General features: G+C 43.4%; 1 protein-coding gene across 3 annotated transcripts in view; it reads left to right on the forward strand.

Moving 5' to 3' along the window:
• The first annotated feature begins 10,230 nt into the window (after positions 1–10,230).
• The window catches only part of LOC122228195 (arylacetamide deacetylase-like 3), a 34,920-nt gene continuing 20,422 nt past the window's right edge, over positions 10,231–24,728 (forward strand). For all 3 annotated transcript variants that reach the window (XM_042953130.1, XM_042953129.1, XM_042953131.1), the window contains exons 1-2: positions 10,231–10,296; positions 12,058–12,177. The gene's annotated coding sequence lies outside the window, so the exon portion shown is untranslated. The remainder of the gene's footprint in view (positions 10,297–12,057; positions 12,178–24,728) is intronic.

Genomic DNA, 24,728 nt, shown 5'->3' on the forward strand with positions numbered 1-24,728 from the left:
AGTCTGTCCTGGGAACCTCCAGATGCTATCTGGAATATGAAAACTGCATTCTCCAAGACAGACAACTTACTATACATTCTTTCTTTGGTGAGCTTATGTATTGTTCCCACTTTTACAAAGAACCTTGCCTTAGGGGCGCCTGGACGTCTCCATCAGTAGAGTACAATCCTTGATCTTGAGGTTGTGAGTTCAAGCCCCACATTGGGTGTAGAAATTACTTGAAAATAAAGAAATAAAATCTTACAAAAAAGAACCATGGCCTTGCTTAGTTCATACCACTTTCTCTGCTCATGGGGTAAGGAAAGAGAATCTTGGTACTGCATGCTGGTATAGTCCACATTAGTTTTCCCACTGGGCTCATGTTTGCTAGATACATCCGTAATAACACTGGGCGTCACTGCTGTCTAGACCCACCCAAGCACTGGAGTTGGAGGCTCCCTTCTGTTCAACCATAGCCTCCCTTGGTACCAAGGACCCCGCCAATGGTCAGTGGACGAGGGAGTCTTACAGGTGTCTTGGATCCTTGCAAAGAAGGCAAATGTCTTTTTCCAAAAGGTATTTCATTTTACCAAACAGGCAGTTTGGACTGGGATTCTCAGGACACAGGCAGACACAGAGTGGGAGCAGGGGAGTGGCAGAGAGAGAGAGACATACACACAGAATCTGAAGCAGGCTCCAGGCTCTGAGCTGACAGCACAGAGCCTGATGGGGGGCTTAAACTCATGAACTGTGAGATCATGACCTGAGCTGAAGTTGAACACTTAACCAACTGAGCCACCCAGACGCCCTCAAATTTAATGTTTAAAAAAAATTTAAAAATTAATGGGAAAAGATGAGTCAGGCATTCTTTCTTATACAGTTGATCCTTGAACAACATTGGTTTGAACTGCTCCAGTCTGCTTATATGTGGACTTTTTACAGCCCAGTACTGTAAATGTATTTTCCCTCTCTTTTGATTCTCTTAATCACATTCTCTTTTCTCTAGTTTGCTTTACTAATTTTTAAAATTTATTACTATTATTTTTAAAGTAGGCTTCACACTCAATAGGGAGCTTGAACTCATGACCCTGAGATCAAAAGTCAGAAGCTCTGGGACTTCAGAGCCAAGGTGAGTAGAAGCTAAGATACAGTATGTTTTGGTTGTTGTGCCGTAAGTCATACAAGTCTTTGAATCTGCACAAGGTATCATATGTTTCCTGACAGTGTCCATGACACTGGGGCAGGCTAGCTGGGTCGTCTGCAAGTAGAATAAAATCTCATACCTATTTCACAGTTCTTGATATGCCCTTTACATATTTCCCCTTTGCCACCAGCTTTGCCAGTAGAGGATGCTGGAGGAATACTGAAAATAGATGGAGACTCTTCCTGGTTCTGGTGCACTCCCTTGGCCAGACTTCTGCTGCCAAAGAATGGTTTCTCTAGGGACACCTGGGTGGCTCGGTTAAACATCCGACTCCAGCTCAGGTCATGATCTCACGGTTCATGGGTTTAAGCCCCACATCGGGCTCTGTGCTAACAGCTCAGAGCCTGGAGCTCACTTTAGATTCTGTGTCTCCCTCTCTTTCTGCCCCTTCCCTGCTCATGCTCTCTCTCTCTCTCTCTCTCTCTCTCTCTCAAAAATAAATAAACATTAAATTTTTTTTAAATGACTTTTCTGGCACTGGGCTCCTGCAGTATTCAGTTTTTCCAGCATATGGGTCCTGTGGTGGATGGTTTCTCTGGTGCCTGGCTCCTACAGTACATGACGGCCATCACACTCAAGTGGTCAGCAGCTTTCCTGGGCACTTGTACAGCAGAATGCCACCAATAAGGCATTTACCCACGCGTGGCTTCCTTGACACCCTTTCCAGTTAGCCATGGCCATGTCCTCTAAAATAAAATCTGGATCTTGCCCTAGGGATATTGGTTGTTCACTATATCTGTGACTCCCCTTTTCTGTCTCTTGGCTGGACCCTGACTAATACAGAATCTTAAGTGCCTTCCACTCTGTGTTCAGATGATCCAATCAGCACAATGTCACCAATGCAGGGGACCACTGTGATGTTTGGTGCCATGATTGTGACCTCTGCACACTGTATGCTGTCACAAATGTTCTCTATAGGTATCACACTATAGACTTTCTTGCAAGCGGGAGAATTGACAAAGCCCTGATGAGAGACCGTAAAGGTATACTGTTGGATCTGTCAGATAGAGGCAAATGAAACCTATATTCCTTACAAGATGGTATGGACAAAAGGGCGTTGGCTGGGGCCATGGCTCCATACCAAGTGCCAGGAGCTGTGTTTGTGGGCTCCAAGAAAGAATGACAGCGGGGGGAGCAGCTGCGGTTGGAGTCACTGCATGAATAAGTTTAGAATCATTCATAGTCATCCTCCAAGATCCACCTGACTTCTGCACAATCCAAGCTGGTGAGTTACACTGGGGTGTGACAAGTGTTTTTTCAAGTGTTTTAGGATGACAGCAGCCTTTGTGGTCCCTGTGAGATTCAGCACTGCTTCTGGTTTACTATCTTGGTGGGGGGGGGGGGGATGGTGAAGATCCACTGCCTTCCATTTAGCCTTTCCTACCCCAGACTTTGATCACAGAGCCAATGTGGGGACTCAGCCAGTTTCCAAGGATATCTACTCCAATTATGCATTCAGGAAGTAGGGGTATAACAAACGTGAGTCTGTGGACCAACGGATGCACTGTGAGTTGGACTTGAGGAAGACCTTGCCTATCTCCTGAGTACAGGAAGCCCCCACTTTGACCCGGGAGTCGCAATGGTGTTGTGGGTCCACATGGAGAGGCACCATGGTCAGTCAGGAGACAGAAGGAGATAGGGAACAGCAAGCAAGAGCCTTTATTGTGGTTTCCATGGGGAGGAGCAGGAAAGAAAGGGTAAGCAGGTTAAAGATTGGTTGTTTCGAGTAACTTCAGTGGGTTCTGGGGCCCAAGGGCTGTCCCTAGTTATCTGATGTCTCGCCTAGTTGTCTGGCACCTGACCTTGGTCATGACTGGGGGAAGGGAAGAGTGGCCCAGAGTGTGACAGCTGGGGACAGAAGGTAGTTGGGGGGTGGTGGCTCTGAATCAGCTGGTTTATATTTGAAAATTGCAGTCCCAAGTGGGTTATTTACTATCTTTAGGATTTGACTAACCTTGGGAGGGACAGTCGCTTCTAGGTCAGTTGGGCCCTAGATGCCAAAGCATCGGAATACAGAAAGTTAAAAAACATGTTTAATAAAAGGAATCGTGATGAAGCTGAGTCCTTAACTTGAGAAGATCGGGCCAGTGAATAAGAGGAGAGGTGAGAATGGGGTGGGTGACTACCTCACAGCCTGGGATTTGTTCTTTCTCACCCAGGCTGAATATGGCACATCGGCCAGCTCTCTTATCTCTGATTTTACAACTGAGGGCCACAGAGCAACTGATGTGACTTTTGCAAGGTTCCCAGTCTCCTAGGAACCAAGCCGGGGTTTGGGCTCATCACCCCAAAGGCTTCCCCTACCCCCCACTCTGGCAGCCCATCTCCCGACCAGATGGTTGTGGTTAAGCACACCTTCCCCTGTGGACAAGGTGCCAGGTCTCCACTCCCTCAGGGACAAAGTCTTCCCAGGTGGAAATCTGACCCTTTACATGGAGACATCTTGAATTTGCCAAAGCCTCTTCCTGTGAGGGAGAGATAGGCCCTGGAGCCACCCTATGAATTACAAGGTCTACAGGTGAGAGGGTTTCACTAGGTCTTCTCCAGGTGAGAGTTTTTCCTCAGCTCACCATCCAGGAAAAAGAGCATCAGGGTTGCTTTGCTGCAGACCCTTCTCACCACTTGGTGCATCTTGGGCCTGAGAGTCTGTGTGTGTGGGTTCTTGGTAGGCACATCCCTCCTCCCATCAGCCACCTGGTGAAGTTTTGGCTTCTGCCCTGCATTTTCCTATTGACAATGAAATGGTTAAAGTTTTGCTTAAGGCCCACATACTGCTAAGGGGATGAGAACCTGAGGTCAGATAAGAGGGGCTTAGGGAGAGCAATGCATAGGGCTACATAGGATGACAGTGCTGTCTAATGTTTATTGAGCATTTATTATGTGCCAGGCACTGTACTGAGGGCTTGTTAAAGGAAAGACAATGGCCTATACAGTGACCATCAAAATGAGCTCTGAATTCACTTATTTGTCAGGCAAGGGAGCCATCGACAGTGAAGAAATTCATGGAGAATTTAACTATGGGAAAGAATTAGGAGTTTGTACATACTAGAAACTGAGAAGGGGGCGTGTATGGTGGTCCTGCCTGGGTAGGGCAGAATGAGTCTGCAATTCCAGACCCAGGCATTGCTCATGTGAGCAAATGTATTGTTCGTTGGTTAGGAAAGAGCCTTTGGTGTGGGAGATGAGAGTCCAAGATGCTGGGACAGCTCAGAGTTCATGGCTGTTCCTCAGTTTTGGATGGTTAGAGCCACAGTCATGAAACTAGGTGCTGGATTTTAGTGTCTCCCTGGCAAGCATTAGCGCCAGTGGCGTTTGTTTTTCATGGCATAGGAGAGGAAAAACATTCTTGCTGTACGCCTTAGCTTCTGCACCTAGATCCTGGAAGTTAAACTAACAAAAGACAGGTTCCAGGAGAAAAGGCATACATGTTTTGTTTGATATTAATATTTTTACATGGCATGGGGGTGTCTTTTTAGAAAGAAGGGAAAACCCTAAAGAAATGGTTAGGCCAGAAAGCTTATGTACTATTGTTTGACAAAGAACAATATATTGCAGAGAAGTGACAAGACAAAGGAAGGGGGGTCAGGCTTTTAGGGGCAGCAGACAATTGGAAAGCAAATGTATGGGGGGAGCTAATGAACAAGAGAGTCGGGTGTTTTACTGAGATTTGTTATCATCTGGCAGTGCCTCTGGGCTGATGAGGGTCTATGGTTATCTCCTGCTCTCCTTCCTGGTGTGAGAGAGAGGAGGAGAGAGATCTACACAAAGGAGAATTTGTGTCCTACATTGAGGCAAATGGGGGAAGAGCAGAGAGCTGTTTTGGGGTCACTGCCTTTCAGTTGTCTTCAGCTCACAGAAGCCCTTATGCCAAAGTGGCCCATTTTGGGGTGGCATCTTCTGATCCCCTACAGTAGTCTTTGTATATTTATTTTGACTTAATTTCCTGAGTCTGATAGTATTATCATTCTTCTTTGTCAGAGTAAGCAACTCATCCAAAGTCAACAGCTACTTGGGCGTAGAGCTAGGACTTGAACCCCGGTGTTCCAGCTGAGGAACATTAAGCAGTTCTTTTTATACCAAACTGAAGGCAAAGTAGGTTCTGTGTTCTTCAAGGGGGTGCATGAGGTGGATCTGTGTTGAGTAGCATCCTGTGTGATGGGGTCAGAGTGGCATTTCTCAACAGGGGCAAGGGTGTTAAGCCCCCAGGGGACATTTGGCAATATCTGGTGATGTTTTTGGTTGTCACCCCTGAGGAGACCCTACCGGCATCTGGTAAGTAGAGGCTAGAGGCCAGGAGGTTGCTAAACATCCCAACAGTGTGCAGGACGACCCCCACAAGAGTTGTTTGGTCCCAAATGCCAAGACCACCCAGGTTGAGAAACCCTAAGTAATAAAAAGAGGTCATATGGATCTTGTTTTGAGGTTGGAGAGACTAGTTGGGTTCTACTGGACACCCTTGAGCTCTACTGAGTCACAGCTTCCTCAACAGAAAATGCCCACCTGGAAAGTTCATTGTTGAAAGGAAAGGAAATAATGTAAATGGCCTGCACACCGCCACTGTGCAGGTGGGTGACATGGCCTTACTTCCTGGCCTGGACAGTGAGGTGACTCAGGAAGGTTGTGAGGGACAAAGGAGCAAAGATGTTCCATATAAGATGGAAGGAGGGGGGCACCTGGGTGGCTCAGTTGGTTGAGCGTCCTACTTCAGCTCAGGTCATGATCTCACGGTCTGTGAGTTTGAGCCCCATGTTGGGCTCTGTGCTGACAGCTCAGAGCCTGGAGCCTGATTCTGATTCTGTGTCTCCCTCTCTCTCTGCCCCTCCCCTACTCATGCTCTGTCTCTCTCTCTGTCAAAAATAAGTAAACATCAAAAAAAATTTGGTAAGAAGGAAGGAGGGATGGCAGGCCAGCTATGGAAAGTAAAGACACATTCTAATATTTGTTAGTTCTCATGCTCAAAGCCTGACTTAAAAGTTGAGGCATCTGTGGACAATGGAGAGATGGCTGAATTAGCCAGCTGAACTCTAAATGTGCTAGCTGCTAGCTGGGTGACTCAGAACAAGTTTCTTAACCACTCTGGAACATGGTGTTCTCACCTTTTTGATTTTGAACTTTCTGCCTTTGATGGAAGAACCAAAGCTGGAGCTGATTTCATTTTGCTGCTCAGTTTCTGGCTGGGGGAAGGGTCCCTTTTGGGATCTGTTGCACATCCATGTTTATCCTCTTTTTTGTTTGGACTCAGCTAATCAGTCTTCTACTCAGTGAACACTGACGGGGCACCTGCCCTATGCAGGGCATTATGCTGAATGAAGGGCATGGGAAGGGTCATCTGGAAATGAGTAGCAGAAGTGCCAAGGCCTTGCCACTGGCCTTGCCGGCCCAGTCGCAGGACAAGGCCCAGGAAACCCTCTGTTCCCAGGACAAACTGAGAAAGGAAACAAACAAACAAAAAATGAGCCATCTTCCAGCATTCTTAAATAAATGTAAAGGTGTAGGTCCCTGAGTCGAGGGCCTTGCAAGGATTCCACTGTGGGAGTATAGAATAGTAGAATTATATATCATTCAACAAGTATGTATTGAGCCCATGCTTTGGGCCAGGCCCTGCTCGAGGTTCTGGGAACATGGTGGAGAAAAAAAGGACAAAAAAATCTCACATGGAGCTTACTTGCTGGTGGGTATGTGGGTAACCAATGAATGCACTCAGCTGCCCACTAAACTAGACAGTGCTGGGTGGGCAGGATACAATGGAGAAGAAAAGACCGACAGGAGGATGGAAATACCTGGCTTGGGAGGGCTTTGGTTAGAGGGGGCACTTTGAGCAATTGGCCAAGGAGGTGAGGGAGTCACCCACATGAGTCTCTTAGAGGAAGAGTGGTCCAGGAACATGTTCACTTGGGGGATGGCAAGGCCAGCGTGGTTAAGACAGAGTGAGGAAGGGGCAGGGAGGGCTGGGGTGGGGAATTGGGTAGGGTCTGAGGATGCTCAAAAGTCTTTGGTGTTTTCTTGAGTGAGATGGGAAACCACGTGGAGGGGCCACAGGTAGATATACACCAACGACGGTCAGCTCCCCGTGCTTTGCATCAGCTTTGAGCCATGACCCTGTTTGCAGAATAACTGATTCAGCTCCTTAATTCAGTCCCAGCCATGGCTAATCAGCTAGTTTCTGTGGAACATCAGTGGCCAACACACCTTTTCCATCTTCACAAATCAAAAGTTAACCTTACCGAGGGCTTACCTCTGGCCTTGTACCCTTGAGTATTGCCTCTATCCCATTCAGAAGTGTCATGCTGAGTTCCCTCCAGGCACATGGGAGATGGTCGAGAAATCACAGGAAAGGTAACTAGCCTTTGCAGAGTGCATTGTATGGCAAGTTACAGAAATAAATCTATTTAATCTGCTCAGACACCCTTCGAGGTACATTTAATTACTTCCTTTGTTGGTAGAATAACTGAGAGGAAAATGCAGTTGGTTTAGGTTGGGAAGAAGTGGGAGTTAAATACAGATCTTCCAGCTTGCAAAGTCTGTGCTGCAAAGAGTGTAAGTCAAGGGCAAATTCTGGGTCAGCCCTTTGGCTTTGCTATAGACCATGAATGGAGGAAGCAGCCCATGAAGGCAAAAGTGCTTATGGTCCATGAAAGTCATCACGGTGTCCCCAGGCCTAGAAAATAGCAGCTTCCACAAATGTTTATTGACTGAATGGAAAAGGAAAAATGAAGACACCAAAGTGCTTTGGAAGTGAGGTGTTGGGTGATCAGAAATGAGTTAAGAGCCCACACAGAATCAAGACTAACTGGACCAAGGGGGTTTTGTACAGAGGCCAAGGGGAGTCCAATAAGAAGGAATCACTCCCTCTTCTTTTTTAAAAAAAGTATTTATTTATTTATTTATTTTGAGAGAGAGAGAGAGAGAGCACGTAACTGGGAGAAGGGCAGAGAGAGAGAGAAAGAGAGAGAGAGAGAGAGAGAGAGAGAGAGAGAGAGAGAGAATCTCAAGCAGGCCCTCTACTGTCAGCACAAAGCCCAATGTGGGGCCCAAACCCATGAACTGTGAGATCATGATCTGACCTGAAACCAGGAGTTGGAGGCTTAACCGGGAGACTGAGCCACCTAGGCACCCCATTCCCTCTTCTTTCTTGTTCACATCCACCCCACTTCTTAGAGCTATATAAGCAAATTTGTTAATCCATCCTCCAGAGGGGAGAGACAACTCAGAGTACATCCAAAATAGTGGTTTTGTCTTTGAAAGAAAACTCACCTGAAACAGGGCAGCAGTCTGGGCAGTACCAGTTGAATGAAAAAAATAGCTTCATCCTGAAACCAATCAAGAGATCTCTCTCCTTCCCCCTCTCATATAGGAGCATATTTTTGAGAAGCTGGGAATTTGCTCAACGCCCAGATTTGTCTGTTTTGTACATGATGACATGAAAATCAAAAAAGGACTCCAAACCATACCCATGAGTCAGTTCCAGCCCAAGGTGGTGTCCCCCAGCCCCACCAAAGCGCCATCTTTTAGCCTAGAGGGGGCAGGGTATTCAGGAGCCCATGTAAGGTGCTTCCTCACCCAGCTTCATAGAGAAAAGTCCTCATTTGCTAGCACATAGTAGCTACTCAACAAGTATTGACGATGCCTGGGTGGCTCAGTTGGTTAAGCGTCTAGCTCTTGATTTTGGCTTAGGTCATGATCTCATGATTCATGACATCGAGACTCGCATCAGGCTCTGAGCTGACAGAGAGGAGTCTGCTTGGGATTCTCTCTGTGCCTCCCTATCTCTCTCTCTCTGCCCCTCCCCTGCTCACTCTCTCTCTCTTTCTCCCTCTCTCTCAAAATAAATAAATAAACTTAAAAAAGAAACAAGTATTTGTCAGATGGATGAATAAGTGAATGAATGAAGAGTATCTTTTACCAGCCTATCCTCTCTACCATTCATTGAGTCAATCAATGCCAGTAGTGCCTTAATAGAATTAGGCCATTCAGAATAATTTATCAATAGGCTCCAAATTTTTTTATCTGCAATTCCAATATCAAGACAGCTGGGAAAACAGAATTTTTTTCATTACATGCTTGGTAGCCAAATTTGACCTGAGCTCATTTGTTGGCTTATTTAGATTTAAATTGGGATGAGGATACTTGTTGCCCTTACTTATTCCACTTAGGTGAATGCTCATAGATTTGCTGAAGAAATACTGATGTGTGTAATAATGGAATTATTTTCCTGTGTTCCACTGGGATGATATATAGTATACAGTTTATGCACTGTTTATGTCATCTTGTTATAAATATTAGATCATCAGACACACATAAGAAATCACAATGAGCCATCACTCTGCTCCTACCAGGTTGGCCACAAGAAAAAATAGCGATAACCTCAAAAGTTGGCAAGGATGCAGAGACACTGGATCACTCATTTCGTTGTTCGTGGAAATGTAGCACGGTACAGCCTTTCTGGAATACCCAGCATTAGAGGGCTTAAAAAAAATACAAAGCCAAAATGTATAGCTGTAACAACCTGAACTTGCTGAACGGAGAGTCAGCATTTGATGATCTTGGCTTTTGGATCTTTCTTTTTTGGTCTCCATCAGCAATGAACATTGTTTCTTTTAAATTCTCATGAGCTTTTTAACCTTTATTTTAATAACCAAGTTCCAAGCAACTCCAGCAAAGGAAGAGCTGTGTCTTTTGAGTAGCACCTTTTTCCTTTACCATTTGTTGGTTCCCCATCAGTCCTTGTCATAACCATCGTGGAGCTGATGTAAATCCCCCTCCCTCATTAATGGACACAACGGAGCCCACTGAAGTTAGGAAGCATCCTCTATAAGAGAAAGCTTTGACCAGGTTCTATTCAGATGCTTATGCAAGGAGCTCATAGACAGAAGACAGATGTAAGCTTTAGCCTGACAAGGAAACCATTGATTTTTGCCCCATTTTCAACCTTACAACAAATACTTATGAAGTGTCTGTGGCATGTCCTGTGCCAGGCACTGTCCTGGCTCCAGGATATAGGACCAGGTAAAACCAAACTGGGTCTATTGGTTGTTCTTTGTTTTTCAGATGTTTGCCATGAGCCATGTGTTCATTTATCCAAAGGGATGAGACTATGCACCTCTGTCACTTGGGTGAGTGAAAAAGCATGCACCAGGTGAGGTGCTGATGGGCAAGGAGGGCTGGGGAGGGAGGAAGGAGCTCAGGTCTTCTTGTTTGGGCCCCAGGCAGGGTTGATTTGGCTTCCTACACCCTGCAGTCAACAGCAGCAGACCAAATCATCAGGGAAAGGTATGGTTAGGTCAGTTCAGAAAAGGAAGAGTAAAGAGGAGGGATTTCCCCTACAGGAGGCTGAAGGAAGCTGAAGTCAGTCAGCAGCACAGGACTCTGAGCAGGACGACCAGACTAGGACAGGAGACTGGGCCCCATGAACGGGATTGCGTCAGGATGATGAGGGATTCATCAGGGGCCCTCAGAAACCTTTGGGTCCAACTCCCTCGTTTTCCAGGAAGGCTTCTGGGATTGGGGGGCGAGTGAAGGGTCTTGTCCTCAGAGCCACCAGTGGCAAAGACAAGACTAGAAGCCATGTTTCCTGATTCCTAGAATCCAGAGGGATTTTCCTTCTGTGCTTTGTCTCTTTTGCCATGCGAAGTGTTTCCATGGGGTGTCCGTATTTTTAAGGATGATAGATGACTAGCCAGACTGATAAGCATATGGATAACCACAAGACCGCTGAAAGGGGTGGCTGGTAGTGGTAAGACGGGCTAGTTCTCTAAGGACAATATGCAAAGTAACCAATAATCGCCATTGAAATAACATGACACAGAGGTAGACCATCTTTGCTGACTAATCCTGCATGAGACATGGTGCAGTGGAAAACATCTGGCTACACCACCTGTGCAGGGAAGAGTTCAAGTCCTGGTTCTGCTCTAAAACACAGGTGGCCCTGGGCAATGACCTACTTGGTTCAACCATATACATTGTTGAATATATATGTGCCAGGTACTGTCCGATGGTGAGGTATGAAGCAGACAAACTTCCTGGCCCGTGGGGACTCCCCTCCCAGAAGGTTCCTGGATAGTTGTTGTGGATGAAGCCATCACAAGTTGGGGACATTTTCTCAAGCTTTGAAGAAAGACTCCTTTGTTAAATTGTTATCTGAGCCAGAAAGGTGCAATCTGTTGACACTAATCACTAGACCTCCCTCATGGGAGTGGATGGCTGGTTCTGGGAGTCTAATTTAGACTGAGAAAAGTTATAAGGGAGTAAAGTCAGAGTAGCCTGTTGCTACATGATCTTGGGTCTCCCTGAGACTCTCCCTGAGTCTCACTTACTTGTTTTGTCATTGGGTCTTTTTTTGGGTCAACATCTTATAGGGCCATGGTGAGTATTAAATAAGAAAACAAATACCAAGGACTCTGTTTCCTTTCCCTCCAACATTATATTATGACCTATGGGATTTCACAGGGGAACCCAGCCAGCACAGGTCCAGATGAAGGCAGAGAAGGCTGGGACTCAGAATTCAGCCAGACAGAAAACAAGCTGAGGTAACAGGTGGCTGATTTCCAGGGAAGGTGTTACAGATGAAGGCAAAACCAGACAGGGAGTAGATGACCAGTCACATGGACAGGGATCAGTTCTGGGAAGTCAGCTGGGTCAGCGAAGGGTAGGAAGTGTGCACATGTGGCTGAGCAGAAAGTGGACAAGTCTAGAAAACCCAGTTGAGGCAGGGATCAGGGACCCAGTTGGACCAGGCACTTGATATGGGAGTTCATGAATCCAGAGGTGGAAGCTGCTTCCTGATGTGTTTATGTGGCAGCCACATGCACCCACCCATCCACCACCTGTCACTTCCACCTGCAGGATGTCAGCTTCTGTCACTTGTCTCCCTGCAGGGAAGGAAGCAGGCAAGTGCCAAGGACAGAGAAGCTGGGGGTTGGAAGCTGGGTCCGCCAAAGGAAACCAAAGGGACTGAGCCTTTGGAAGGCAGAACAGAGAGAGCATCTGGGGTGCAGGTAAACCACAAACCTCCCCCAGGGCTTCGGAGAGTGATTCAGGGGGGGACAATGATGGTGAACAGGAACAGACACATGGCTCCAGCAACAAGGGAGGGACCTCAACCCCATGCCTGTGTTTCTGGGCGGTGGCTTTCCTTCCTGACTCTGGTCAAAGACTATTCCATCTGGTCAGGCCCCAGGCAGATGACTGGGAGGATGGGCGAGCACTGATTGGCTAGAAGTGGGGATGCGGGAGGCAGGGTGAGGTGGAGAGTTGGTTTACATGTGGTGGTCTTAGGCAAGCCCCTATCAGTTGAGGAGGCCAGCTGGAACTCTGGAGAAAAACTGCCTGGTTTTGCAGTCTTGGCTCCATTGTTATTTCCTTGTGACCTTGGGCAAGTTATTTAACCTCTCTGGGGCTCAGTTTTGTCATCTTCAAAATGGAGGTAATGATAGCACTTACCGCATCGTATGTGCTCAGTTAAGCTTCAGAGTCATTACCAATATCATCGTCATCATGATGTCTTCATAAAACTTGAACTTGCCCTTGAGTTTACTAGGATCCTTATCATGGTTATGCTAGTGAAACCAAACCTGTGCCAAGGAGGTTTTAGTCATGCAAGAGTCTCTTTCTCTTTCTCTGTTTGTTCAAATGAAGGTGGGCAGGACCTCCTGTGGTCCCAGCACTTAACTCCTTGTTCTAGCAATTTTCTATTGTTGGTGGGAGTCTTCTATGTCTCCTCCTTCACTGGGAAGGCTTCTCTGTCTCCAAATGCTTGTCTTCCCCTCTTCCTTGTCCAGCAGACCACCCTCCATACAGTTGGGTCAATAGAAATAAGCTGGTGTTCAGAATGTTAAAAATTATAATAATGTCATATATGGAATGACAACTTCTAAGAGGGATTTGAAATATAGCAACAGCCCCCTTTTTAGTTATAGAACCTTTTTATCAAATGAAAGTGAACACGGCACCCTGATGTATAAAACAGAGAAAAGCAGAGTTGTCTGGCTGAAGTCTAGATAGGAGGTCTGCCTAGTCAGCCTCTCCCTTGAACCCAGACCAGCCCCAGAGCCCCTTGAAGCATGGTTTATAATCACCAAAAATGACCGACTGAGACAAGACAGAGTTAGCAAAACTCATCTCCATTTCTGTTTATGGAACATCAAGTTTCTTTTCTAAGTCTTAGGTTCTTGCCTTTGGCTTTTCATTGCAATGGCTTTCTCCACAACCATCTCAGTCACTAACTGGCCAAGGGGCTTCTGTGCTGTATGTACCCTTAGGAACCTTGTCATTTCCCTCTTTTTACTCCTTCATGAATGCAAAGGATAGAAATAGCTGTGCCTGGGGCTCCCCTACCACTTGGTGGCAGTGTACTCTAAAATAATTTATAAATTTATTTAATTTGTAAATTAAACCTAATTATAGGTTTAAATTCCTTTAAAATTTTTTAAAAATGTTTATTTATTTTTGAGAGAGACAGAGAGAGACAGAGAGAGACAGAGAGACAGAGTGTGAGTGGGGGAGGGGCAGATAGAGAAGGAAACAAAAAATCCGAAGTAGGTTCCAGGCTCCAGGATGTCAGCACAGAGCCTGACACAGGGCTCGAACTCAGGAACCATGAGATCATGACCTGAACCGAAGTCAGACACTTAACCGACTGAGCTACCGAGGTGCCCCTACAGGTTTAAATTTCTAAGGAGAATATGTTTTGAAGGTTGATTCTGCAACCTCAAATTAGAAATAATAGCAGTAAGATGACAGACTGATACACAAGACGACAAATTTTGTTAAGTAAGACAGTGTATGGAGGTAAGAAAGTTTCATCACCTGAGTAAGGAGCAGATTTTGAGGGAGAGAATCCAGGTGACTATGAGGCAGCATGCAGGCATAACAAAGAAAGCAAAAGGTCATAGGAAAACTTCTAACCCACAGGTTTGTTCAAGGTCAGCCATGTGTGCTGTGGAAAATTACCCTGATGCAATGTAGCCCCAAATACTAGCAGGCAGGGAATTCTGAAGGTCACTGAACAGAAAGGCTCACAGACCAAATTAAGATGGTGTAGTCACATGGTTTAAATCCATTTAAAACACAGCAAGAAGCAAGGGGAAAGTTAACCCACATATAATAAGGTGCCAGAAGGTAGAAACTTTATACCTACTCTACCCTGGGTCGTTCAATATCCATATATCCTATCTGTATGCTACATGTGTCTTCCCCTCTGCTGGTGTGGTTAAAAAGACCAGGGGGGTTCCAGCAGATGGAGGGTGCCTAGAACGAAGATACATATGTCATGGGGGAGAAATGGGAACAGTTAAACCTGGCCCCAGCAGTAGTTCATCCATTAGCTTGCTGAGTTGCTGTGAATTTTATCTGCATTCTTTGGGAGAGGACATGTACAGCCAGAATGGGGCCATGTTTGGTGTTACCAATGGGAGACCAATATAGGATGATGTGGCTGTCAATCCAAACACAGCATGCTCATGACTTATGATTTAATCTTTCCATCCCCTTCTTTTTATAAGTGAAATTTTGTTTGTTCCATCAAATATTTTGTTTATCCACTCTATTGTTAATATATTATACAGTTACTGTCTTACTTCTATCTTGAATGTGTGATACGAATTCTTCCTACGTCTCCAACCTCCTCCTTTATTCATGATCTCTATTTAACAGTCCCGATGTGTTTTATCCATGTCTAAAGTTACCAGCTTACTTTCCATCTATGCTTCACCCTTCTTATGGGTTTCATACATCCTGTTTCTCTCTCTCTCTCTCTCTCTCTGGTGCAGAATTGAATATTCCTAAATGATAAAGCAAACACCCATTACCCCAAGTTCCTCTTTCCAATCTTTACAATAAGTAAGAATTTTTGCCCAGTCTGTCCTGCAGGAATGCATTTTCAGGTATTTTCAAAAATCATATGATGGGAAATCATTAAAATGTGAGTGGGTCAAGAGAAGCGAAGGGAGGGCATTCAGTGGCTGCTATAAGCTTTGTGATATGTGGGCTGTAGTGGTTTTTTTGGAAAGCGATGAACTTGGCCTTGGAGTTAGATTTGGATTGAATTGGATTTAGATCAAATTGGGTTCATATTGAATTGGATTTGAATCCCAGTTATTTCTGCCTCTGAATGTGGACCAAGTGCTTAATTAAATGCAGCTTCTCTTTCCTCATCCATGAAAATAGAATTAATAGTGTTTCTAGTTCTGGAGCTCTCCCCACCCCCACCCCGCTCCCAGCGGTCAAAAGCTCATTGGGGCCTGAGGCAACATAAAGGAGACAAAAGCTGCAGAATCTGAAGAGATTTGAGTCCAAGATGGTTTCAAAGAAATAAAATTCCCACAGATCTCCTGTGTATTGTCTCTAGACTTTTCCCAATTTCATCACCTTTCATTTCCACCAGCAATTTCTACTTGACAATATTATCCTACAATAAACAACCAAAGCAGCCAGAGGATGCATTTTCCCTGGTATCCCTGTCACGTATCATCATTCATTCATCCATTCAGTGATTATTTATTGAGCAGCTACTCTGTGCATTAGATACTAGGGATACCACAGGGAGTGAAAAAGGCATGGGTGCTTGCTGGAACTGTAATTTCCTTGTGGAGACAGAAAATAAGCAGAAAAGCAAACACATGTAATTCCAAATTCTAGCATGACTGGAAGGGAAGGTGTAGGGAGCCATTATTGAAAATGTTGAATAGAAATTGATATAGACGTGTTTGAGATCTAGGATCTAATGGCCCAGGGATGGCTTGGGTGTGAGGGTGGCAGGAATGCACAGCACCATGGAGAACTCTGGGGATTCTAGCAGAAGCAATGAGACAGGAATGAAATGGAACAGAGAAGCACATGTCAAGAGGGCAGAAACTCTGGAGAGAGTTAGGGGCTAAAGGTATGAATGTCCACGGTGGTCCTTACAGCCGTGGGAGTGCAGATTGTTGAGGAAGAGAAAAGAAGGAGTTCTAGGACTGATCCCTAAACCCAATGTTGGGAAGGAAGTGGAGGAGGAGGGAGAGGAGGGAAGGAGCCTACCCTTTCACAGTCCATGGTTTACAAGATCAACAGGTAAGTCTTGGCTAGAATCCTCAGTACAAGCCATATGTAGAAACCAAGACTGCATAGAGTTACCAGTAAGAGTGACTACAGGCAGCAGGAGGCTGAGCTACAGGCTTTTTATCTGCTTTCTGCTCCAGGGAGGCATGGAGCTTTGCTACCCCCAGCTCCACTGGCCGAATGAGACCCACTGCCCGGTGCCATGTAGGCCACCCATAGTCTGAGTGTGTCTGGAGACCCAGCTGATGGTCACTGTCAGTAAAACCTTCTTGACACTGTGAAGCTCACCAAACTGGCAGACCTCACCTGAGGCCCTGAGACCCGTGAGCCCAAAGGAAAGGAAGAAAGGAAGAAAGGAAGAAAGGAAGGAAGAAAGAAAGAAAGAAAGAAAGAAAGAAAGAAAGAGGAAGAAATTAAATAAATAAACAAACAAACAAATAAATAAATAAATAGGTAGGATCTACATACCATATGAAAATAACATGAGTTTCTCTTAAGAAAGCCATAAAGTGCAAAATTTGGGCAAAGATAGTTGAAAACAAATGGTCTAGGACAAAGAGCAAACTCAGACTCTTTTACTTTTGGCTAGAGAAAAATCCAACCCCAGTGACTAGGGGAGGAAATGAATTTAGGTCTTCCCTCCAAATCTTTCCTCTTCAAGCTAGGCAACCAGCACGAGGCATTCCAATGCTAGCTCCCTAATGAGTCCTCTTTATGTTTCTCAACAAGCAATGCTCACGATGTATGATGCTATGAGGATAGAACAAATCAGCAAAGTACCTGGTACAGTGCTTGGCTGGCCCGTTGATGGAGGTCAACGGGGACATGAGTTTTCCCTCTTCCAATGCAGGATAAAAGATGGCTCCTGGTGGTTGGAAGTATTAGTAAGAAGAGAGATGGTGATGTTGATCATTAGTCTTTGATTCCACCCCAGATTCCAGGAAGTCCCTGAAAGTTCCTGTCTGGGAGAGATGGTATTTTGAATGGCATTCATTTGTGGACAAGAGGAAATGAGGACAAGATGAGGGAGGTGGCCAGACTCTAATGACATACCTTGAGAGCTTCAAGGAAAGAAGCTATCTTCAAGGAGTCTGGAATGTTTAGGGAGGAAGCCCATCTGGTGAGCACAGAGATCCTTAACTTAAAACATTCACCTCTTGTTGCCGGTGATGACATCATCCATCTCTCCCCCAGAACTTGTCTTGTGAGCCCTGAGCATGATGTCCTTTGAGATGACACTCTAACGTATAAGAAGAGGATGGGAGACCAAGGGGTAGCAGTGGCTTGGTGCCACGTTGAGGGTGGCTTTCATGGAGCCATCAATACTGTGGCATTAAGTGGGCTTCTTTCCCTTGTGCTGAGGAGATTATGAATGTTGCTGCCAGTGTCATAATAAATCTGTGAATGTTTCTCCCCTTCACCAAAGCCAAGAATAGGAGCTCTCCATCTATGATGGCAGGTCCTTTTCTCCTGCTCTGATTGGAAGATGTCTGTGCTCTCTACACAGAGAGTTGCTGGTGATAGAACACAATGCCAATGGGTCCCACCTTCTCTAACCCTCTGTGGACAACAATTGCAAAGATAAAGGAGAAACTGTCACTGTTAACAGCTGGGTTAGAGCCCTGCTTCTCAAATAGTGGCCCCTGGGCCAGGAGCACCATCATTGCCTGGGAGCTTGTTAGAAATGCAAAATCTCAGGCCCCTTGCAGATCTACTGAATCAGAATCTGCATTTTTAACCAGATTCCCAGGTGATTCATGTACTCATGACAGTTTGAGCCACATTACCCCTGGGGATAGAGAAAGGCACTGAAATCAGACAGGCCTTGGTGAGCTCTGACTCTGTAGATTCATTGGTCAACTTTGAGCAAGTTATTTATCTGCTCCTGGCCTCGGCTTATCTCTAAAAGGGGGAAATAACATGCTTTTCTCAGATCAATATTTTTTTTTTTTTAAAGACAGAGAACAAACTGAGGGCTGGTGGAGGGAGGTGGGTGGGGGGTTGGGCTAGATGAGTGGTGGGTATTAAGGAGGGCACTTGTTATGATGAGCACTGGCGGTTGCATGATGAATCACTGAACTCTACTTTTAAAACCAATATTGCACTGTTTATTAACTAACTAAAATTAAAAAAAAAAACACACCCTTAATATCAGTCTTTTTTATTGTGGTAAAATATACATAACATAAAAAGTCACCACCTGGGGCACCTGGGTGGCTCGGTCAGTTAGGCGTTTGACTCTTGATTTTGGTTCCAGTCATGATCTCATGGCTTGTGAAATTGAGCCCTGAGTCGGGCTCTGCACTGACAGCATGGAGCCTTCTTGGGATTCTCTCTCCCTTTCTCTCTGTGCCCCACCCCCAATCTCTAATAAACAAACAAACAAACAAACAAACATTTAAAAAAAGCCACCTCTCTAAACTGTGCAATTAGGTGGCATTCCATGCATTCACACGTTGGGTAACATTCACCACTGTTTCATTCCAGAACACTTTCATCATCCCCAAAAGGACACCCTGTACATTAAGCTATCATTTCCATTCTGTCCTCCCTCCAGCCTCTGTTAATTTTCTTTCTGTTCCTATGAACTTGCTCGCTCTGGTTATTTCATATAAATGGAATCATACAATATATAGCCTTATACTTCTGGCTTTTTTCAACCTGGTCTTTAAAAAGAAAAAAAAAATGTTACCAGAGGAGAATAAATCTAGAGAAAAGTGCACAAATCCTAAGTGTACTGTTCAATGCATTTTCGCACCAACTAACCCAGGTAATCACTACCCAGATTTAAAAAAACAGCATTTCAGTGTCCTGAAAGCCGCCTTCCTGCCCTCTTTCTGCTACCATGTTTTGCCTGCTGTTGAAATTTATAAAATGGAATCATAACTGTACACTTTCATATCTGGTGCCTCTTGCTCAACATTGGTGAGATTTATCTACATTGTTTTATGTCCTTGTGCTATAGCTCCTCGTTATGTGAACAAAGGACCACTTATTCATCCCTTTGACTCTTGATGGGCATCTGGGTTGTTTCCAGTTTTTAGCTATCATGAATACTGCTGCCATAAACATTTCTGTCCATATCTTTTCGCACACATGTCCAACTTCTGTTGGCTCCATACCTCAGAGTAGAATTGTTGGATCAGAGGGTACACATGTGTTCAGAATTAGTAGATGCTTCCAAACAGCTTTCCAGAACAACTGTGCCAAGTTACCAGTGTTGCATGAGAGTTTGGGGTGCTCTGTATTGCTTCCCGCCCTTCTTGATATCCAGTTCTACTGGAGAGTATTAGAAGTGATCTGTTGAAAAGGTCTCATCCGTTCTGGATGTATACAGCTACTCTATGATATGAAATAGCAACAGAGAATCCAGTAATTGTGTTTTTCAATATGGCTTTTTATTTTATTGCCTTTCTTTAAGTTAGAAGTATTTCTTTTTTTCTTTTCTTTCTTTCTTATTCCTTTTTTTTTTTTTTGGTTTCAAGAGTGGAATTCAGTGATTCATCACTTACATTCAACACCCAGTGCTCATCACAAGTGCCCTCCTTAATACCCATGTAGCCCATCCCCCACCCAACCCGCTCTATCACCCTCAGTTTGTTCTCTATCATTAAGGGTCTCTTGTGGTTTGTTTCCTTCTCTCCTCCCCCCCCCCATATGTTTATCTGTTTCATTTTTTAAATTACACATATGAGTGACACCATATGGTATTTGTTTTTCTCTGATTGACTTATTTCACTTAGCATAATACACTCTAGCTCCATCCATGTCATTGCAAATGGTACGATTCATTCTTTTTGATGGACAAGTCATATTCCATTGTATATGTATACTACATCTTCTTTATCCATTCATCAGTTGATGGACATTTGGGTTCTCTCCATAGTTTGGCTATTGTTGATAATGCTGCTATAAACATCAGGTTGCATTCAAATCTGTATTTTTGTATCCTTTGGGTAAATACCTAATAGGGCAACTGCTGGAACATAGGGTATTTCTATTTTTGGTTTTCTTGAGGAGCCTCCATACTGTTCTCCAGAATGGCTGCACCTGTTTGCATTCCCACCAACAGTGCAAGAGTGTTCCCCTTTCTCCATATCCTCACCAACACCTCTTGTTTCTTGTGTTGTTAATTTTAGCCATTCTGACAGGTGTGACGTGGTATCTCATTGTGGTTTTTATTTGTATTTCCCTGATGATTAGCGATGTTGAGCATTTTTTCATGTGTCTGTTAGCCATCTGCATGTCTTCTTTGGAAAAATATCTATTCATGTCTTCTGCCCATTTCTTAACTGGTTTGTTGTTTTTTGGGTGTTGAGTTTGATATAAGTTCTTTTTAGATTTTGGGTACTAATCCTTTATCAGAGAGGTTATTTGCAAATATATTCTCCCTTTTAGTTTTGTTGATTGTTTCCTTTGCTGTGCAGAAGATTTTTATCTTGATCAAGTCCCAGTAGTTCATGTTTGCTTTTGTTTCCTTTGCCTCCAGAAATATGTCTAGTAAGAAGTTGCTACGGCCAAAGTCAAAGAGGTTGCTGCCTGTGTTCTCTTCTAGGATTTTAGTGGTTTCCTGTCTCACATTTAGGTCTTTCATCAATTTTGAATTTATTTTTGTGTATGGTGTAAGCAAGTGGTCTAGTTTCATTCTTCCACATGTTGCAGACCAATTTTCCCAACACCATTTGTTGAAAAGACTTTTTTCCATTGGATATTCTTTCCTGCTTTGTCGAAGATTAGTTGGCCATACCTTTGTGGGTCCATTTCTGGGTTCTCTATTCTGTTCCATTGATCTGTCTCTCTGTTTTGTGCCAATACCATATTGTCTTGATGATTACAGCTTTGTAATATGGCTTGAAATTCATAATCATGATGCCTCCAGTTTTGTTTTTCCTTTTCAGGATTGCTTTGGCTATTCAGGGTGTTTTGTAGTTCCATACAAATTTTAGGATGGTTGGTTCTAGCTCTGTGAAAAATGCTGTTGGTATTTTGACAGGGATTGTATTAAATGTGTAGATTGCTTTGGGTAGTATATACATTTTAACAATGTTTGTTCTTCCAATCCATGAGTATGGAATGCTTTTCCATTTCTTTGTGTCCTCTTAAATCTCTTTCATATATGTTCTATAGTTTTCAGAGTACAGATCTTTTACCTCTTTAGTTAGGTTTATTCCTAGGTACCTTATTTTTGGTGCAATTGCAAATGGGACTGATTTGTTGATTTCTTTTTCTGCTGCCTCATTAATGGTGTGTAGAGATGCAACCGATTTCTGCACATCGGTTTTATATCCTATGACTTTGCTGAATTCATGTATTCTAGCAATTTTTTTGGTGAAGTCTTTCAGGTTTTCTACATAGAATATCATGTCATCTGCAAGTAGTGAAAGTTTGACTTCTTCCTTGCTGGTTTGTATGCACTTTATTTCTTTTTGTTGTCTGATTGCTGATGCACCAGTACTATGTCAAATAGTAATGGTGAGAGTGGACATTCTTGTCTTGTTCCTAACCTTCGGGAGAAAGGCTCTCAGTTTTTCCCCATTGAGAACGATATTAGCTGTGGGTCTTTCATATATGGCCTTTATGATGTTGAGGTATGTTCCATCTTTCCCTACTTTGTTGAGGGTTTTTATCAAGTATGGATGCTGTATTTTGTCAAATGCTTTTCCTGCATCTAATGACAGGATCATATGTTTCTTATTCTTTTTTTTTTTTTATTAATGTGGTGTATCACGGGGATTGATTTGTGAAAACTGAACAAGCCCTGCAGGCCAGTAATAAATCCCATGTGATCATGGTGAATAATTCTTTTCATGTACGGTTGAATTTGATTTGCTAGTATCTTGTTGAGAATGTTTGCATCCATGTTTATCAGGGATATTGACCTATAATTATCCTTTCTGGTGGAGTCTTTTTCTGGTTTTAGAATCAAGGTAATGCTGGCTTCGTAGATTGAGTTTGGAAGTTTTCCTTCCATTTCTATTTTTTGGAACACTTTGAGAAGAATAGGTATTAACCCTTCTTTAAATGTCTGGTAGAATTCCTCTGAGAAGCCATCTGGACCAGGACTCTTGTTTGTTGGGAGATTTTTGATTTCTGATTCAATTTCTTTGCTGGCTATGGGTCTGTTCAAATTTTCTATTTCTTCCTGTTTCAGTTTTGTTAGTTTGTGAATTTCTAGAAATTTGTCTATTTCTTCCAGATTGCCAAGTTTGTTGGCATATAATTTTTTCATAGTATTCTTTTATAATTATTTGCATTTCTGTGGTGTTGGTTGTGATTTCTTCTCTCTCATTTGTGATTTTATCTATTTGGGTCCTTTCTCTTTTCTTTTTGATAAGTCTGGCTGGGGGCTTATCAATTTTGCTTATTCTTTCAAAGAACCAGTGTTTAGGGGAACCTGGGTGGATCAGTCAGTTAAGCATCTGCCTTTGGCTCAGGTCATGATCTTATGGTTCATGGGTTTGAGCCCTCCATTGGGCTCTCTGCTATACATATGGAGCTAGCTTCAGATCCTCTGTTTCCCTCTTTTTCCCTGCCTTTCTCCTGCGTGTGCATGCTCTCTCTCTCAAAAATAAATAAATAAAAACTTAAAAAAAAAACCAGAATTTCGTTTCATTGATCTGTTCTGTTTTTTTTTTTTAATTTCTATATTATTTATTTCTGCTCTAATCTTTATTGTTTCCCTTCTTCTGCTGGCTTTAGACTTTATTTGCTGTTCTTTTTCTAGCTCCTTTAGGTGTAAGGTTAGGTTGTGTATTTGGGACCTTTCTTACTTCTTGAGATAGGCCTGAATGGCAATGTATTTCCTTCCCTCTTAGGACTGCCTTTGCTGCATCCCAAAAGTTTTGGACTGTTGTGTTTTCATTTTCATTTGGTTCTATGTATTTTTTAAATTTCTTCTTAAATTTCCTGGTTAACCCATTCGTTCTTTGGCAGGATGTTCTTTAACCTCCATGTATTTGAAGACTTCCCAATTTTTTTTCTTGTGGTTGACTTCAAGTTTCATAGTGTTGTGATCTGAAAATATGCATGGTATGATCTTGATCTTTTTGTACCTGTTTAGGGCTGATTTGTGACCCAGTATGAGATCTATTCTGGAGAATGTTCCATGTGCACTCAAGAAAAATGTGTTTTCTGCTGCTTTAGGATGAAATGTTCTGAATATATCTGTTAAGTCCATCTGGTACGGTGTGTTACTCAAAACCATTGTTTCCTTGTTGATTTTCTGCTTAGATGATCTGTCCATTGCTCTAAGTGGGGTATTAAAGTCCCTTCCTATTATTGTATTATTATAGATGAGTTTCTTTATGTTTGTTATTAGTTGATTTATATATTTGGGTTCTTCCAAGTTGGGGACATAAATGTTTACAATTGTTAGATCTTGATGGATAGACCCTTTAATTATGCTATAATGCCACTCTACATCTCTCGTTACAGTCTTTGTTTTTTTTTTAAATTAAAAAAATTTTTTTTAACGTTTATTTATTTTTGAGACAGGGAGAGACAGAACATGAACGGGGGAGGGTCAGAGAGAGAGGGAGACACAGAATCTGAAACAGGCTCCAGGCTCTGAGCTGTTAGCACAGAGCCCGATGTGGGGCTCAAACTCACGGACTGCGAGATCATGACCTGAGCCGAAGTAGGATGCTAAACCGACTGAGCCACCCAGGTGCCCCTACAGTCTTTGTTTTAAAATCTAGTTTGTCTGATATAAGTATAGCTACTCTGGCTTTATTTTGACATCCATTAGCATGATAGAGGTATCTCCATCCCCTTACTTTCCATCTGCAGGTGTCTTTAGTCTAAAATGAGTCTCTTATAGGCAGAACATAGATGGATATTATTTTCTTTTCATGCATCCTGATGCCCTATGTCTTTTGTTTAGAGTGTTTAGTCCATTTACATTTAGAGTGATTACTGAAAGATATGAATTTAGTGCCATTGTGTTGCTTGCAGAGCTGGTGTTTTTGAAAATGTTCTCTGGTCTTTTCTAGTCTTTGTTGCTTTGGTATTTTTTATTTTTTTTTTGTCCACTCAAAAAGTCCCCCTTAAAATTTCTTGCGGGGTTGGTTTAGTGGTCACGAAGTCATTTAGTTTTTGTTTGTCTGGGAAACTCTTTATCTCTCCTTCTATTCTGAATGACAGCCTTGCTGGATAAAGAATTTTTGGCTGCATACTTTTCCCATTCAGTATATCGAATATTTCCTGCCACTCTCTTTTGGCCTGCCATGTTTCAGTGGATGGGTCTTCTGCTAACCTTATATTGCTATCCCTGTGGGTTAAGGACCATTTGTCCCTAGCTGCATTCAGAATTCTCTCTTTATCTTTGTATTTTGCAAGTTTCACTATGATATGTTGTAGTGTTGACCTGTTTTTGTTGATTTTGAAGGGAGTCCTCTGTGCTTCCTGGACTTGAATGATAATTTGTTCAAATAAACCTTCTTCCCCTTTTTCCCACTCTTCTTCTTCTGGGACTCCAGGGATAAGGATATTGTTTCACTTGATGGAATTA

The sequence above is a fragment of the Panthera leo genome, chromosome C1, assembly GCF_018350215.1.
Source record: "Panthera leo isolate Ple1 chromosome C1, P.leo_Ple1_pat1.1, whole genome shotgun sequence".
NCBI lineage: Eukaryota > Metazoa > Chordata > Mammalia > Carnivora > Felidae > Panthera > Panthera leo.